We start from the raw sequence: 17,085 nt of genomic DNA on the forward strand, positions 1-17,085 counted from the left end.
ATGTATTTTTTTAAATCAAAAAGCAGGCAATCTCAGTGGCAACACTTTATCCAAATAACTACAGACGTTGCTTTACTCTTTGGGCATTAAACAGTATAAAGAATGACAAGAAAGAAACTCTTTCTGTTCTAGTGGAAAGAATCTATTCCTATTCTGTTTTCTAGAAATGAGAGGAATAATCTATCCCGGCAGTTCATCTATTTGTGTGCCTAGGAAAACTTATTTAAAAATTCTTTCCTCTTGCAAATGGGTTCAGTGGTATTGATTTAGCCACTGCTTCTTACATCCAGGGCATGAAATCAACTGATAACTTATGTGCTCCGCGGGGGTTGGAGAGAGCAGAAGAGTTCAGGTACCCCTTCCCCTCACTCCACTCTCCACCCTCACTCCACCCCACCCCACAAACTGTCTTGGCAATTATCTTGGGATCTCCCTTCCTTGTCTTGGGAGGTGATAATGTATATATATGCAGAAAGAATAACTTCTCTGCACAAGTACAGCACCTTTTTAAAGGCAGCGTTTTATCTCCCCCTCCCCCCATGTTAACTTGGGGGCTTTAGTTGGGAGGGAAAGCAGGGAAGGTGGTTGGTTACAGGGCCGGTTCTCGGCACTGGCACCTCCCACTGCACCCTGGGGGTAGTAGCTGGCCTTCCTGCTGCTGTCGGTCTAAATGCAGAATGTGAGGTACGTGGTGTTTTTAATCCCCCAATGATGCAACAGGAAAACTCCCATTTCACATCCTGTTCCGTATGGGCTGATCTGGACAAGTCGCTGAGGCAGCCCCCTGCCCTTTGGTCCACTTGAGAAAGGGTCCTGGACTCTTGCTCCTGCCTCGTTGGATGCTCAGTCCTCCTGACTGATATTTGGCAGTGGTCAGGCAACTCCCTGGTCCTCACCAGCTCCAGAATAAGACCTGGTACATAGTACATTTCTCCTTGTCATCACAAAGACCAAAACTCCTCATTAACTCAGATGCTCTGATAACATCAAAATATACCACAAACTGAGTGAGAGGGAGAGACCAAGGGGCAGAATGTGTGCTGACAGCTCAGCTCCTCCGTTCACTTTCCCAAGGACCCCCTGCACGCATCCCAGCTCACCTTCCCCTGCAACAACCTCCTCTGGGTACCCATTTTACAGTGCAAACCAGAATACTCTGAAATCACCCCCCATCCTTCCTCAACCCCTAAGGAAAGAACATATTGGACTCCCCTGGTTTATGATTACGTTCATACTTATCTAAAAGACCTATGCTTTTCCCCAGGTGATAGATTCCTTTTGATTTCACTAACTGTGTCAGATTATCTAAATCTCAGAACCTCAAGGCAGAAGTCCACGGGAGTTTAGCGGTATCGTTCTAAATTGCACTAGAGTTAAATATGTAGAACTGTTGCTATCACAGGTATCAAAATGTATGTGTTAATGCAAGGCAACCTATGGCAAATTGCAAACGACTGCCCAAGGCCCTGTGCTTTGGGAATCACAGAAAACACTGATGCTTGGGTAGCAACTGAGAATATATCTATTGGAGGAAAAGCAACAGCTGGTTAGTTAGTGGGGTGCACAACACAAATATCTTGATTACATAAGCAATCTGTAATTTCTAACAGTATCACCAAGGAAATGGGGTAAGGTTGCCCATTCTTCAAACACACTCTCCAGAGGGTCAGTCTATGACTTCTTCCTCTGCAATGTTTATGTAGTAACATTGCCCTTAGTGGTTTTACTACCGAGAGTCCGCCTGTTTCAAAATGTAGACAGAGCAAGGAAAACAGATGAAGAGATAGAGCTGTATGAAGTGACTTCACAATGCTGAAATTATGGATCTGTTATAAATGAGCTTCTAAGTGGCTACGACTCCAGAATTTTTTTCAGCTCTCTGAATTTACAGGCAAGAGGTTTACTTTTCCATAACCACAGATATACAATTAGAAGTGAAAGTAAATGACAAAATGTGTCTCTCTTTTCTCTAAAGTTTATGTTGTGAATGAGTAAAGGAAGAAATTGAACTGCCTAGGAAACCCACTGCGTGGCTCCACCATCTTTCTAAATATTGCAAATACAACATCACTCCATTCTTCAACTATATTCTATGTACAGATACATAGAAGGTTTGTAACTTTGATTTCTTAATTTACCTGTCTTGATAACCAGTTGAGATTGTTATAAATCACTGTATTATATAGAGATAATCTCTAATTTGGTTTTCTGGTGGCATAAAAGAATTAATCTGTCTTTCCCCAATTAAGTGTATCAATAATTTCTTAGAAGTAAGTTGTCCTTCAGAAAGATATTTAGAGAGAAAAATTAGAATCTTATTCCCTAGGAATTTAATGAAGAACTTTGGGTGAGTCACTTTACCTTCCTGAATCATAATGTCATTCATATAATGGAGATAATAATAATGATGATGATGCTTTATTATAACCTAAAAGGACTATTATAATAATTGCTATGGAACACTTTATAAACTATAAAATCTGATACAGACATTAGTTACCTTCAAAATCCTGCTATAAGGCTCTGTACTCTCCACATCGACCTATATTATAATTGAGAATGATTGTCAACTAGGTGTGTATTTCCAAAGATATAATCATGTACACAGAATGTCATATGTCTATCAGGATCGTTTCTAAACATAGCCCTTAAAGTAGTGCTGTATTTGAAAGTGCTTGGCACATTTTAACTAAGTTAATAACCCTCCAGCTTCAGAGGGTCCTGTAATTCTTGTGCTGCTTAGCTATTGCTCACTGGAAGCTAAAAGAATTAAGTCTTGAGCTGCAAGAGCCATATCAGGAATTAACCAGTGTGCTCCAGGCACACAACTCTGTGCCTTTTCCAGAGAAGCAGGAAGTAAAAATAACAGCAAAAGCTGTTCCATGGAGCCCTTACAACTGCCTGGCACAGTGCTAAAGGCTTTCCAAACACTTCCCGCTTAACACTCACGACAGCCCTAGGAGATAAGCATTGTTTTCCCTATTTTTGAGATGAGAAAATTCTAATTTTCTGATAAGAAAAGATCCAGGACTGGGACTCATGATTGCTACACCATGGTTCTACCCAGTAGATAGGGACTGTGTCCTTCTAAGCACATTTAAGGGTAACTTGACATTAGTTTATCAGGCCCAAAGATAGAGCTTTTGCTTGGACTTTTGCCTCTTTTCACACTTAGGACGAGGAGAGAAGGACAATAAAACAAAGCAGGTCATTTTTTCTGTTCACATTTTTAAACGGTTTCAAAGCCCCAGTTCTAAAGGGAAGGTGGGACAACCTTCCAGATTTAGTTGGCTTTGCCTCTCTTTCACACTGAGATGTACCCAACGACAGCTCCTTCATGAAAATGTAAGCAGCACAAACTCTCCAGAACATTTGTCCAAGTGCAATAGCAGCAAGTGCTGCATTCCCCAGCAACCTTTTGAAAATCTGCCTGATATTAAAGAGTTGTTTTTCCATCTGCAACACTCCAATCATAGCAGCCTGTGATGAATTTGCTTTTTGTTTTTGTTTTTTTACATTTTACCCCAGTAAATGAAAAGAATTTCAAGGAGTGAGAGACAGTTGAGGCTAATCTTTACCATCTGGGTGATTTCACTGCACAGGGCAGCAGGGGAACCTGACTGCAGCAGCTAAATCCTGCACCAGCTGATTTGCAATTAAGTGCAGCCTCATTCATTCCAGGCTGTCAGAGAAGAGCACACGGAAGCCTCATCATACTCCTGTGCCCGACAAAGTAGAATGAATGCCAGTGAAGAAATGTCATAGGGCTTCCCTGGTGGCGCAGTGGTTGAGAGTCTGCCTGCCGATGCAGGGGACACGGGTTCGAGCCCTGGTCTGGGAGGATCCCACATGCTACGGAGCAACTGGGCCCGTGAGCCACAACTACTGAGCCTGCGCGTCTGGAGCCGTGCTTCGCAATGAGAGGCCGCGACAGTGACAGGCCCGCGCACCACGATGAAGAGTGGTCTCCGCTCGCCGCAACTAGCGAAAAGCCCTCGCACAGAAACGAAGACCCAACACAGCCAAAAATAAATAAATAAATAAATAAATTTATATACATTAAAAAAAAAAGAAATGTCATAGAAGATGAAGCTACAGGACCATGGAAATTTAGAATGAATGCTTAGATGAGGTTTATTTATTCCATCACTCAGCCAGGAGTCCCATTGGTCTAGACATAACAGATAACACGTTTATCTACTGCTGGGTGACAAATTGCCACAAACTAGCAACTTAAAGCAACATTCATTTATTATCTTGCAGTTCTGTAAGTTGAAAGTCTCATGGTTTTGGCTGAGTTCTCTGCTTAGGGTTCCACAAGGCCAAAGTCAAAGTGCCACATAGGCTGAGCTCTTATCCGGATGCTCCGGAGAGGAATCTCCTCCCAGATGCATTCAAACAGTGGGCAGAAGACAGCTCCTTGTTACCTAGGGCGGAGGCCTCCATCTCCTTGTTGGCCTTTAGCCCAAGGCTGCTCTCAGTTTCTAGAGACCACCTGCATTCCTTGTCACGTGACCCCCTCCATTGTGAAGCCAACAATAGTATATGAACTCCTGCTCCTGCCTTGCAACTCTCTTCCTCTTCTGCCATCAGCAAGAGAAAGCTCTCTGCTTCTAAGGGTTCCTGTAATTAGATTAGACTTACCTGGATAATCTCCCTTTCAAAAGGTTAACTCTGCTATATAATACACCACTTTCACAGGTTCCAGGGATTGGGGGGCATGGAATCTTGGGGGACCCTTTTTAGATTTCTGCCTACCACACTTAGCCAGTAGAATTAATAAAAATGTTGTTAGGCTTGTCATAGCCTCAAAAGATAAAGATATTGTAAGTACGGGAAGAAGCAGTTAGAAATAATATTGAGGGACTTCCCTGGTGACGCAGTGGTTAAGGATTCACCTGCCAATGCAGGGGACACGGGTTCAATCCTTAGTCCGGGAATATCCCACATCCTGTGCCGTGGAGCAACTAACCCCGTGCGCCACAACTACTGAAGCCCACACGCCCTAGAGCCCGCAAGCCGCAACTACTGAGCCTGCGTGCTGCAACTATGGAAGCCCGCGTGCCTAGAGCCCGTGCTCCGCAGCAAGAGAAGCCACCGCAATGAGAAGCCCGTGCACCCCAATGAAGAGTAGCCCCAGCTCGCTGCAACTAGAGAAAGCCCGTGCACAGCAACAAAGACGCAACGCAGCCAAAAATAAAATTATATTAAAAAAAAAAAGAAATAATATTGAGAATCATGTCTAAATTTCTGGACATGAAGCTTGCAAAGTTTAAATGGCGTACTGTTTACACTCCAAAGAAGTATCTTAAAGAAACCAACCATGGTCCTTTGAAGAAAGTAGCAACAATTCTTCAGCAACCAATTCTCCTGAATACATGATTTTAGAAAACATGCTAAAATATCCAACCTTGCTCTACAAAAAATAAGAGGCCACAGCTGTCCTGCTGACTCCACACTTTTAATTCAACAATACCTTTATATCCTCTCTTTCATTCATAGCTAATGTCTTGAAATCAGCCTGGACCCATCTTGCACTTCATCTCCTGACCTGTTCCCCAGGTCCTGAGCCCTTGACACAGCTCTGTTTGCTGCCTTCTATCACCCATCAGGCTCCTCTGGGATTAATGTAGTAGCTTTTCCCTGACCAGGTCTGCACTGCTTTTGGCTACTCTGTAAGCAGAGTGTCAGGAACTCCCTCTCTGTTGAGATGGGGGACCCCTGTGATTGAGCTCTCTCAGCCTCACATCACCTGACAAGAAAACCTACTCTGTGCAAAGAATAATTGGTTCTTTCCTGGCTAACCTTATAAATCTTTTGAATTCCCTTTGTTTGCCATGCCACTTTTATGCACTTTGTTCTTCCATTTACATGTGATAAAAATATATCACATTATTTATTTTACTCAATTGCTTATTTAAAATGACTTGTCTCCTTTATCACAAGGGTCGATTTTATCTCTTGCAGGTGGACAACAAGGTACTAGCAAATGTTAAAATGCTTTGTGAATTATCTGCCGAGGGATGATGGCAATCATGGTATTGAGGTGTTCTAGGTAGATATCCTAAACCAATTTAATGCCTATATATTGCCCAAATGCCCAAACCTATGAGGTTATTAAGATGAGCCCAGGTTTATAAATGGTAAATTACCAGCCACGTTGCTGAAAGCTGAGAAGTTAATAGAAGTAAGAATTTTGAGGTGCTTTTTTCTGTATGGCTGGAACAAAAGTTGCTCCTAGCTAGTTTCCTGGTAAGTACATCTCCTGGTTCCTGTACACTCAAGCCCATCTCTGAGGCCAGTGTCAGGAAGTTTTTTTTTTTTTTTTTCTAGTCACTAAACATGGATTTTGATTTTGATTTTGATTAATAATTGATGTATTCATGCAAGTATAATGAAGTTTTCTTCCTGCATTCAGGTTTTTTAAATGTGTTACCTATCCTGGCTTCCTAAGCTGAAATGCAAGCCTTGTTAAACTCCACACTTTTTTGTTTAATGGGGAATCTTTATCAAAGCAGAAAACTTCGCTTCAAAAATAACTTTTGGGAATCTAAACGTAAACATATTTTTTTAATTTTTAAAAATAAAGAATATTCTAAGTATTCTTAGCCACAGACTGAAAATTGTCTTATCATCGTTTAACATATTTTTTAAGGAATTTTTTCTTTTTTTAAAAAAATTTAATTAACTTATTTATTTTTGGCTGCATTGGGTCTTCGTTGCTGTGCGTGGTCTTTCTCTAGTTGCGGTGAGCGGGGGCTGCTCTTCGTTGTTGTGCGCGGGCTTCTCATCATGGTGGCTTCTCTTGCTGCGGAGCACGGGCTCTAGGCACGTGGGCTCAGTAGTTGTGGCTCACGGGCTCTAGAGGGTAGGCTCAGTATTTGTGGAACACAGGCTTAGTTGCTCCCGGCATGTAGGATCTTCCCAGACCAGGGCTCGAACCCTTGGCCCCTGCATTGCCAAGTGGATTCTTAACCACTGCGCCACCAGGGAAGCCCCATCTCTTAAAATATTGTTTCTTTTCCCTCTGTGTCATGAGGTAAGTTCTCCTCCATTCCAGATAACAAAAGTGAAGCAGTATGACAGTAGACAGAATCATTTCCTGCTAATATTTCCAAGAGCATCAAAATAAACTTAAGGAGCAGGCAGGTGGAAGCCCTTCAGGGGTGGAAGCAAAGTCATTACCAGACCTTTGCCCTGGACTTCACCCTGCAGAATCCCTGTCAGATCCCCCCACCCCACCCCCGCCTACTGGATCCAAAATAAAACTTTGTAGCCAAAACATTCAGGGACAGATGGCTCATTTCATTGTTGTAATGTTACCCTTTGGGTCTCTGAGGGGATGATTCCAGGAATAGAAAGCAGGGCAAATACAGGAGCGGATGTATAACAGAATCTAACACAAGTTAAGGTTTCTCCAGTTGCTGATGGAATCAAGACCTTCCCTCCTAAATTCTGTACCTGGAACAACAGGGAGTGGTCCCTCCCTGTCTCCAAATTGTAACTAGTGCGTAGACTGAGGCACCGGTCCAATGCCCCCTGTGACCCTGACCAGCTTGGTGATTTTTAACCTGTTCCTCAATTTCCTCATAAATAAAATGGGCATCATAATAGTATTGATACTTACCTTTAGGACTTAACTAAGTGCCCAGCCTAAGTTAACTAAGCCTAAGTTAGTTGAGCCTAAGCGCCTAAGCGCTCAAAAATGGTAACTGCTCATATTTTCTTCCCGCAATTTGATTAACTTGGTTTTGTAGAAAGGAACAACACATAATAGAACATAAAACAAGATGCACAACATAGGAAAACCTACCAATGATCTTTTGTTAAAATTCCCAATTCAGATAGGACTTAAACAAAATTAGAGGAAAGCCGGCATTTTATTATGTTATTATGGAATCAGGGGATTTTCCCACTGAAACAGGTCTTAAGAAGCAATTAGTTACTCTCTTCACAGTTGAGATCTTTAAAGCTAAAGGGAGATGGTGACTTACTCCTAGTCTCATCGAAAAAGCTCCCTTGATAAAATTTCTCACATTGTTCATCAGAATTGCTTCTAAATTTCATTTTTTGTTTGCTTCTCTTTTTGAGAAAACGTATGAATTTTTTCTATCACATGCATTGACAAAGTTATAATTCATGAGGGTCCTGCGTTTTTTGTTTTTCTGATTTGGCATACCCTAATCTTTTCCCAGAGGCCTATATTTGTGCTGCTCTTTTCCAGTTTGTCTGGCATCACTGCTTCAGCTTTTGGCACCTAATTCAACATAGTTTTATCACCATTATCTGAATAGTACCACACCATCTGAATGTACTTCACAGCTGCCCTCTTCTGCTCCATGCCTGTGCCTGGGTCTGCTTTCCTGTTACGTTACCCGTCCATCTCTTCCTAAAAAACGCCATGAGGGAGTGATGGTGCTTCACATAGGTTTTGAAAATCTTGAACTTCATTAGGGGTTAGTCACTGCATATCACTGGATTTCTAACTTCCTTTCTTCGAAATTCTTTCCCAACCGAAAACCATACGAAATTAATCAGGTTCATGTTTTCTAAGATACGTTCACAAGATTTTGCTCTTATTATGATTTAGGCTGAATGCCCTTCAGAGTTAATCACTGAGTGCCAGAATCTTTACATACATTACTTTTAATTTTATAATAACCCTATGCATTAATGAGTGTTAATATCCCCATTTTATAGATGTGGAAACCAAGAATCAGGGAATTTAAGTAACTTCCCCCAGAGCCTGTAGTACGGGAAATGGCTGCCTTTCCCACTAAGCCAGGACGCCCAAGAGGGTCCTTTGGAGGACACAGCAATTGTTCTCAAATATTAGCATGCATGAAAGTTATCTGACATGTTTATTAAAAGTGTATACCACAGAGTGCATCCCCCAAATTCCAGACTCCATCGTCCAGATTCTGATTCAGTGGGTGGACCCAGGCTCTGCCTTTCAACAAGCTCCCTGGGGGACGCTGATGCAGGCCATCTGCACAGCACACCCAGCTCAGGAGAGATGCAGCCTGGCTCTGCATTCCCAACTACGCACCGGCTCCAAACCAGGCACCACATTTCCTGCTTTTCTTCCCCGTAAAAGCTATACATTAAGTGCTGAGATTCACATTTATAACAAAACTTAAGCTGTGTGGGGTTTTCCAGAATTCAGGTTTAATTGGGAGGCAGAATTCTAGCCTGGGGATCAATAGGACTGTTTCCTCTGTCTCTTTCCTTTACTGACTTCTCCTACGTCATTTGATCAAATAACTTAACCTCATTGTGTCTCATTCTTCTCCTCTGTAAACGGAATGTGAAAATTGATGTCCGCTACACATCGTAGAAGACCTCTAAAGAGGAAAACTGTGACCATGGGAGAAGCGTGAAAAGCTCCAGGCAAAGAATGTGGTGTGAGTCCTCAAGATGAATTACCCTCTTATGAGAGGGGCATGTTGATTTTTATCATGGTTACCATTTACTTTACAAAACAACCATTTGGCATTTGTGAGAGTGGAGGGCAGTAGCTTGCAATGCACAGGTTTTGTGTTCTTGGAAAAGTGATTTTAAGTCTATGCACCTCATTTTCTTCATGTGTGAAATGGGAGTAAAAGTATTATCAGCCTCGTGGAGTGTTAAGTTACTTCATGATTCACATAAATAAGTTTTGACAAATTGCTCAGCCCAGATATTTTTATTCTCAAGTGCTTGGTTTCAAACTATTGATAATATCAGCATATTCATACTCAAGTCCCTGCTATATACTGTGAGATACTAGGTCCTACAGAAAACAAATATGATACTGTCCCTGCTCTTAGGAAAGTTACTCTCAAGCAGATGAGACGCTCTTACATTATACCTAATGCAACTGACTTGGGGGGACTTTCACAATGTATTATTAAGGGGGAAAAGCCCCTTAGTACAAAAAGTATCTATAATATGACTCCAGTTTTTAAAAACAATTTTAAAACAATGACTGATTCCTCCATATTTTCATATCACACATTATAAACACACATAAACATATATATATTTACAAAATACATACTTTACTAATTATATATATATATAATTAAGTTGCTTTGGAGAGAGAATAAAGAAATGAAAAAGAGAAGAAGGAACACACAGAAAAACCATAATAACAAGATAGTTTAAAAAAATATAGAGATGTCCATGATAAAAGAGTATATGTGATATGACTCTATTTAAATAAATTTGCATCTACATGTGTATATATGTGTGTGTAAGTGTGTGTGTATGAAATGCATGAAAACATAGTCAAAATACTATCAGTGGCTACTCAAGGTATTGAAATTTAAGTGATCTTAATTAGGTGATCTTCTTCTGTACTGCTAGGCTGTTTCTTATAATGGCAAAAGTGATTTTTAATAACTGAAAACCTGGGACTGTGTCAAGATATTTATTATTGTACATGATGAACTGCTTTATTTTGCTTTTCTCAAATTGTCCCTAAAACGTATGAATTACTTTGAAATGAGAAACATTATATTCTTTAAAGTGGTATTCTTAGTAATGATAAAGTGCAGTGAAACAAAGATATTCTAGATAGAAGGCTAAAGCTGCTTCATTACCCAAATAAAGCTGACTACACAATGAACTTGTTTTGCCAGAAGAAACTCAGTTACTGAACTCTCCTTTCTCTTTTTCCTTTTCCTTCTGTTTTCAATTACGTAAATCTTCGATTTGTCGAAAGAATCTAGCTTTTTAAAAACTTTGCTGTATGGTTTCACTTATATTTTCCCAACTTATTATAATTTTCTACAGCTTATCATGTCCAAAACTAAACTCATTATCTTCCTTCTGCCTCAACTGACTTCTCTTCTTATCTCTTTTTTCAGTAAGAATGTCACCCATATCCTCGAGCCACCCAAACTGGATATCTGGGGAAACCCTGGATCCTACTTTTAGTTCATAGTCACTTCTGTAGACACTACATCTTAATATCAGACCACTCTTATCACATCTCCTCCCCATAGCTACTGTCCTCATTGGTCCTGCCGAAACTGCACCTGTCATCTGTAAATCAGTCCCCCGTCTCCACTATGAAATTGTGATCAAGCAGGAGAACGTCTACACTTCTTTACACGCTACACGAATTGCCCGCCTATCTTCACTTCCTTGAGGAAACCATCTTCCCCAAACATGCTGCCTTGGGGACTTTTGGTCACAGTGCTCTCACTTCCCGTGATGCTACAAGCCAGGCAGTGAGAACTCCATCCCCCTAGACTCCATGCCTGGTTCAGAGAGAGGCATACGATAAGAGTAGGGTCAGGCATTCTGTCCCAGGACTTCTCTGCTAGAATAAGAAGAAAAACTCTCTCTTGTTTTTAGTGGGTCACAGATTAATTTAGCAAATTCCTCTGGAAGACTTATTTTCTTGAAACTTTCTTGGAGGCCATATTCAAATAGTGTAAACACAAAAGAGCAAGTCATTTCTTTTGGTTGTCCCATAGATAGGCATATATTTTCTCTTTTTTTAACTATTTTTTTAATAAACTTATTTTATTTATTTATTTTTGGCTGTGTTGGGTCTTTGTTGCTGCGCACGGACTTTCTCTAGTTGCGGCGAGCGGAGGCTACTCTTCGCTGGGGTGCCGTGCGCGGGCTTCTCATTGCGGTGGTTTCTCTTGTTGTGAAGCATGGGCTCTAGGCGCGTGGGCTTCAGTAGTTGTGGTACGGGGGCTCAGTAGCTGTGGCTCACGGGCTCTAGAGCGCAGGCTCAGTAGTCGTGGTGCACGGGCTTAGTTGCTCCACGGCATGTGGGATCTTCCCGGACCAGGGCTCGAACCCGTGTCCCCTGCATTGGCAGGCAGATTCTTTTTTTTTTCTTTTTTACAATGTGAAAATGTCATTTCTTTTTTTTAAACATCTTTATTGGAGTATAATTGCTTTACAGTGATGTGTTAGTTTCTGCTTTATAACAAAGTGAATCAGCTACACATATACATATATCCCCATATCTCCTCCCTCTTGCGTCTCCCTCCCACCTTCCCTATCCCACCCCTCTAGGTGGTCAAAAATCACCGAGCTGATCTCCCTGTGCTATGCGGCTGCTTCCCACTAGCTATCTATTTTACATTTGGTAGTATTTGTAAGTCCATGCCACTCTCTCACTTCGTCCCAGCTTACCCTTCCCCCTCCCTGTGTCCTCAAGTCCAGTCTCTACGTCTGCGTCTTTATTCCTGTCCTGCCCCTATGTTCTTCAGAACCTTTTTTTTTTTTAAGATTCCATATATATGTGTTAGCATACTGTATTTGTTTTTCTCTTTCTGACTTACTTCACTCTGTATGACAGACTCTAGGTCCATCCACCTCACTACAAATAACTCAATTTCGTTTCTTTTTATGGCTGAGTAATAGTCCATTATATATATATATATGTGCCACATCTTTATCCATTCATCTGTCGATGGACACTTAGGTTGCTTCCATGTCCTGGCTATTGTAAATAGAGCTGCAATGAACATTGTGGTACATGACTCCTTTTGAATTGTGGTTTTCTCGGGGTATATGCCCAGTAGTGGGATTGCTGGGTCATATGGTAGTTCTATTTTTAGTTTTTTAAGGAACCTCCATACTGTTCTCCATAGTGGCTGTATCAATTTACATTCCCACCAACAGTGCAAGAGGGTTCCCTTTTCTCCACACCCTCTCCAGCATTTATTGTTTGTAGATTTTTTGATGATGGGCAGGTGGATTCTTAACCACTGCGCCACCAGGGAAGCCCTAAATAGGCATATATTTTCATCCAGTTTGGGAACCAACTCCAATTTTCGAAAGGTAACCAGGTTCGTGGTGATTTATGATGATTTCTACTTTATTATCAGTGTGGTTGTTCCAAAAAAAGGGAAGCTATTAATTCTAATTTCTAATTTCAACTAGGCTATAAATGTCTTCATTTTTTCACACTCCACATTATAGGATTATCATAGAAATTGTTTATTTTTTGTTCTATCTTTTTATTGATAAATAATATGCATTAAAAGTATACTAAGTGCATAGCTCAATAAATTTTCAAAACTGAAAACAACTTTTTTACTGTATATTTTTATGCACAAAAATAAAATTTAATGTGTCTAAGGTCAGGACCATGTTTTCATTTTTCTCAACCCCTAGCTTAATCCCACGCCCAACAGTAATGCCCAGTGTTGATGTCACTGTCCTTTACCTACCAAAGACATTTTATACCCAAAAGTCATCAGGTAGAGAGGTTACTCCAGCATATTAATTTAACAATAATTATTAATATAGAACAATTATCAAGCATTTATAGGTATTATTATTATCTCAGTTATATAGATCAGGAAACTGGTGGACAGAGATTTAGAAAGTGACTGAGATCAAATAGCTCGTAAATGGAAGAGAGCAAGACTGCAAGATAAAACTCAATTTCCCCAAAATAATTTATACCACCTAATTCCTCCACTAGGAAAACTACCATTTTCACTGAGACTGAGAAAAAACTCAACAATTTTTCTTAAGACCAAGAGATAGAATCCACTTTCCTTTAGTAAACGTTAGCCATGATTCAGCCTTGGATGAGGAGAGCAGTTGAGTGAACTCTAATAGTGTTTAAAATTCTCCAAAGAAGACAAGGAAGAGCACATGTTAGAGATTACAGACTTACTTTTTATTTGTGGGCATCTTCCTGCATTTCTTACTGCATCCAGATCACCTCTGCAGCGCCAGCTTCATTTCTATGTAGCTGCTTGTATGGAATCTTTGGGATCCTTAATTTGGGAGCTCTTCCTGAAGGGTGAGATGGTGCTTCTGAGTGGGCAGCCTGCCTCTCATCTCTCTAAAAGCCTGTCATTTAATTACAGAAGGATGGATGAGAAAGTCAGATCTTCCTTGAGGCTATTGAGAAAATCCCAACCAAAAACCCTACAAAATCCCATTTACTCAAATTGCTTAAGGTGAAGAAATTCTTCAGATTCCTTAAGATATGTAAAAAATAATACAAGACTAAATTTTAATGTGTAGTTTGAAAAGCTACCAATACTGCTAAGAGATTTCTGGGTGACACATTTATATTCTGATTCTGATTTTATTGTAAGAAGTTCTCTTAAAAATAAGAAGCAAACAGTAGGCATTAGGGATTTGGTACCTGCCCTTTTTTTGTTATGTTTTTATTTAATATAGCTAAGATGAAGAAAAAAATTTGGTGAGACTTTAAATATAGTTGAAGTGAAGAAAAAATATATACACTAATTTGATGTCTCTGCCATGGAATGTTCTAAAGAATACAGTGGAAGCAATATATCTTGAGTCTGAACTAGCAGAAACTACACATGAAGATTGAGTTGTTACATTATAGATCTGTAGACAAGGGAGATAAGATAGAATAAAAGAATGATTTTGAAGTTCCCTTTTAACTAAAGTTAATGCATCACTGGAACTTTAAAAGCAAAAATAAATCTAAGCAATTTATTGTCTTTTTAAAGTAAGATTTTCAGGGACTTCCCTGGTGGTCCAGTGGTTAAGAATATGCCTTCCAATGTAGGGGATGCAGATTCGATCCCTGGTTGGGGAGCTAAGATCCCACACGCCACGGGGCAACTAAGCCCGCACACCTTAACTACTGAGCCCCTGCGCTCAGGAGTCCGCGCGCCACGACGAAGAGCCCGCCTGCTGCAACTGAGACCCAACATGGCCAAATAAAGAAATAAATTTTAAAAATAAATAAAGTAAGATTTTCATTCTTTCACGAGTAAAAAAAATTGCAGTTGTAAAAGACTATGATGCACTATTTGTACTGGGGATAAAGAACCATGGTCCTAAACGTTAAGAAATTATCTCTTGCTCTTTCTTTGCCAAAGCAACTCTCTCAATAAATGTCTTTCAAATCAAGTGGTAGCAACCACAGAAGCTATGCCCGTCTGCATTTGCTTGTGAACTTGATGATCTGAAGAATGATGAAAGTATGATAACTCCATTAAGCTATCAGCCCAACCTGCTTTGCATGCAGCCCTGTGAATTATCCATTTCTTCACTGATCTCCTCTCATTTTCAAATATTGGCGGGATCTGGTTAGGTGAGATGGGTCCCAGAGGCATCACCCCTGCCCCTGCCTGCCCTGCCTCTCTTCATCCTGTAGTCTCACGACTACATGACACTCAAAACCTCATCTTGCTGGAGTCACAAGGTCATACTGACTGGTTTCTATGCAGTTCCAAACAATAGGTGTCTTTTAAAATACAGTTTTTTCCTGATTTATAGTAATTTTAATATTATCACCAATATGCACTAACATTATTTATCTTTCTAAACTAAATTAGCACACCAGGTAAATACCCCATCATGCCTGGAATTAAGTTAACATTTGATTAGGCAGAACGAGCTTTCCCATCAGTACGATACGCAGTCATTAAGCAAAGCAACTGGTAGATAAAGACTAAGTTGATGGCTATATGATGGTTCATATTAAAGAACCAATATCAGCTACTGAACATTCACTATGTTCCATTCACTATGCTTATTTCACATCTCACAACCTCTGAGTTAGATGCAATTGTTTTCCAAATTTTACATATAAGGAAACAGAAGTTTACAGAACCAAAATGTACACTGCTAGAATCTGGATTTGAACTCATGCCCTCTTGTACTCAGAGTTAATTTTAGATTTCCTCACACAGGAAGCTATGCATGACAATGGTCCAAACACACTGAGAAGCCCAAGCTTCGCCCACCATGAAGCGATGACATAAAGAGGAAAGTATTGTTTTTTCCCAAAACTTGATGTGTCTAGGAGGGTATTACACAGGCAATTTTACCCAAATGCCATTATGAAACAAAAGAAAAACTAAAGAACATGGAAAGCTGGTACTCTTCAGGAATAATATTAACGAGGTAACACCCTTAAAGCCCCCAACTAAAGACCTTGCCTTTTTTTCTTATTAGGTTCCCATCTGTGTTCCTGCAGGCATGAAACTGGAAGAAGAGATATGCATTTTCAAATACCCTCACACCCAACAAACTCAAATTCCTTACCTGAATTCCCTAGAATGTCTCCTTTTTCAACCAACTTATTTTTATTTTGTTCTTTACTTGGTTCCATTGTATTCTGTAACAAAGCAATGTTTCCCAGCCTCCCTTGCAAGTCTCTAAATCTTGTTGCCTTTATTCAGTTTCTCTCACTGTATTGTACTGTTTTCATTGTTGTGGTCCATCTTACTCTTTCTAATTTCTTCTGTGGCTGTGAACATTATTAACACCCCTGCCCCGGCCCCGTGAATGTTATAAATCCTTCTGCCTACAGCATCTTTATTTTTCTGACTTTGTCTGGCATAGCTAAAGTAAACCCTATATTTACATAATAGATAACAGGTATATAATCTCTTGTGTGTATATTTGCCAAAGACATACAAAGACATATGATAATTCATGGACTTATTTCAGATTGAGATTGTAGTGTTTATCCAGAATGTGGATTAATTGTATAGATTCATAGACATTTTTTTTCTTCCATTTTTGTTGAGATGCAATTGACATACAGCACTGTATAAGTTTAAGGTGTAGAGCATAATGATTTGAATTACGTGGACCATGAAATTATTACCACAATATATTTAATGAACATCCATTATCTCATGTAGATAAAAAATTAAAGAAATGGGAAAAAAATTTTTCCTTGTGATGAGAACACTTGGGATTTACTCTCTTAACAACTTTCATGTATTAACACACAGAAGTGTTAATTATATTTATCATGTTGTACATTACATCCCTAGTGCTTACTTATCTTACAACTGGAAGTTTGTGCATTTTGACTGCCTTCATCCCAATCCACCCCCCAACCAACCCCCGCCTCTGGTAACCACAAATCTGATCTCTTTTTCTATGTGTTTGTTTATTTGTTTTTGAAGTATAACAATACTATGTTCCTGGTTCACAAAACAGTGATTCAATATTTCTATACATCTCAAAATTATCATCACAATTAAGTCTAGTTACCTACCATTTGTCAACTTACCAAGATATTACATAATTATTGATATATTCCCTATACTATACATTTCATACCTGTGACTCATTTATTTTGTAACTGGAAGTTTGTACCTCTTAATTTCCCTC

General features: G+C 39.9%; 1 protein-coding gene across 1 annotated transcript in view; it reads right to left on the bottom strand.

Annotated features, from left to right (window-relative positions):
• The window catches only part of LMNTD1 (lamin tail domain containing 1), a 445,486-nt gene that overhangs the window by 329,326 nt on the left and 99,075 nt on the right, over nucleotides 1–17,085 (bottom strand). Inside the window, exon 5 of the mRNA XM_068560487.1 lies at nucleotides 13,640–13,818. The gene's annotated coding sequence lies outside the window, so the exon portion shown is untranslated. The remainder of the gene's footprint in view (nucleotides 1–13,639; nucleotides 13,819–17,085) is intronic.

This window comes from Eschrichtius robustus, chromosome 13 (genome assembly GCF_028021215.1).
Source record: "Eschrichtius robustus isolate mEscRob2 chromosome 13, mEscRob2.pri, whole genome shotgun sequence".
NCBI lineage: Eukaryota > Metazoa > Chordata > Mammalia > Artiodactyla > Eschrichtiidae > Eschrichtius > Eschrichtius robustus.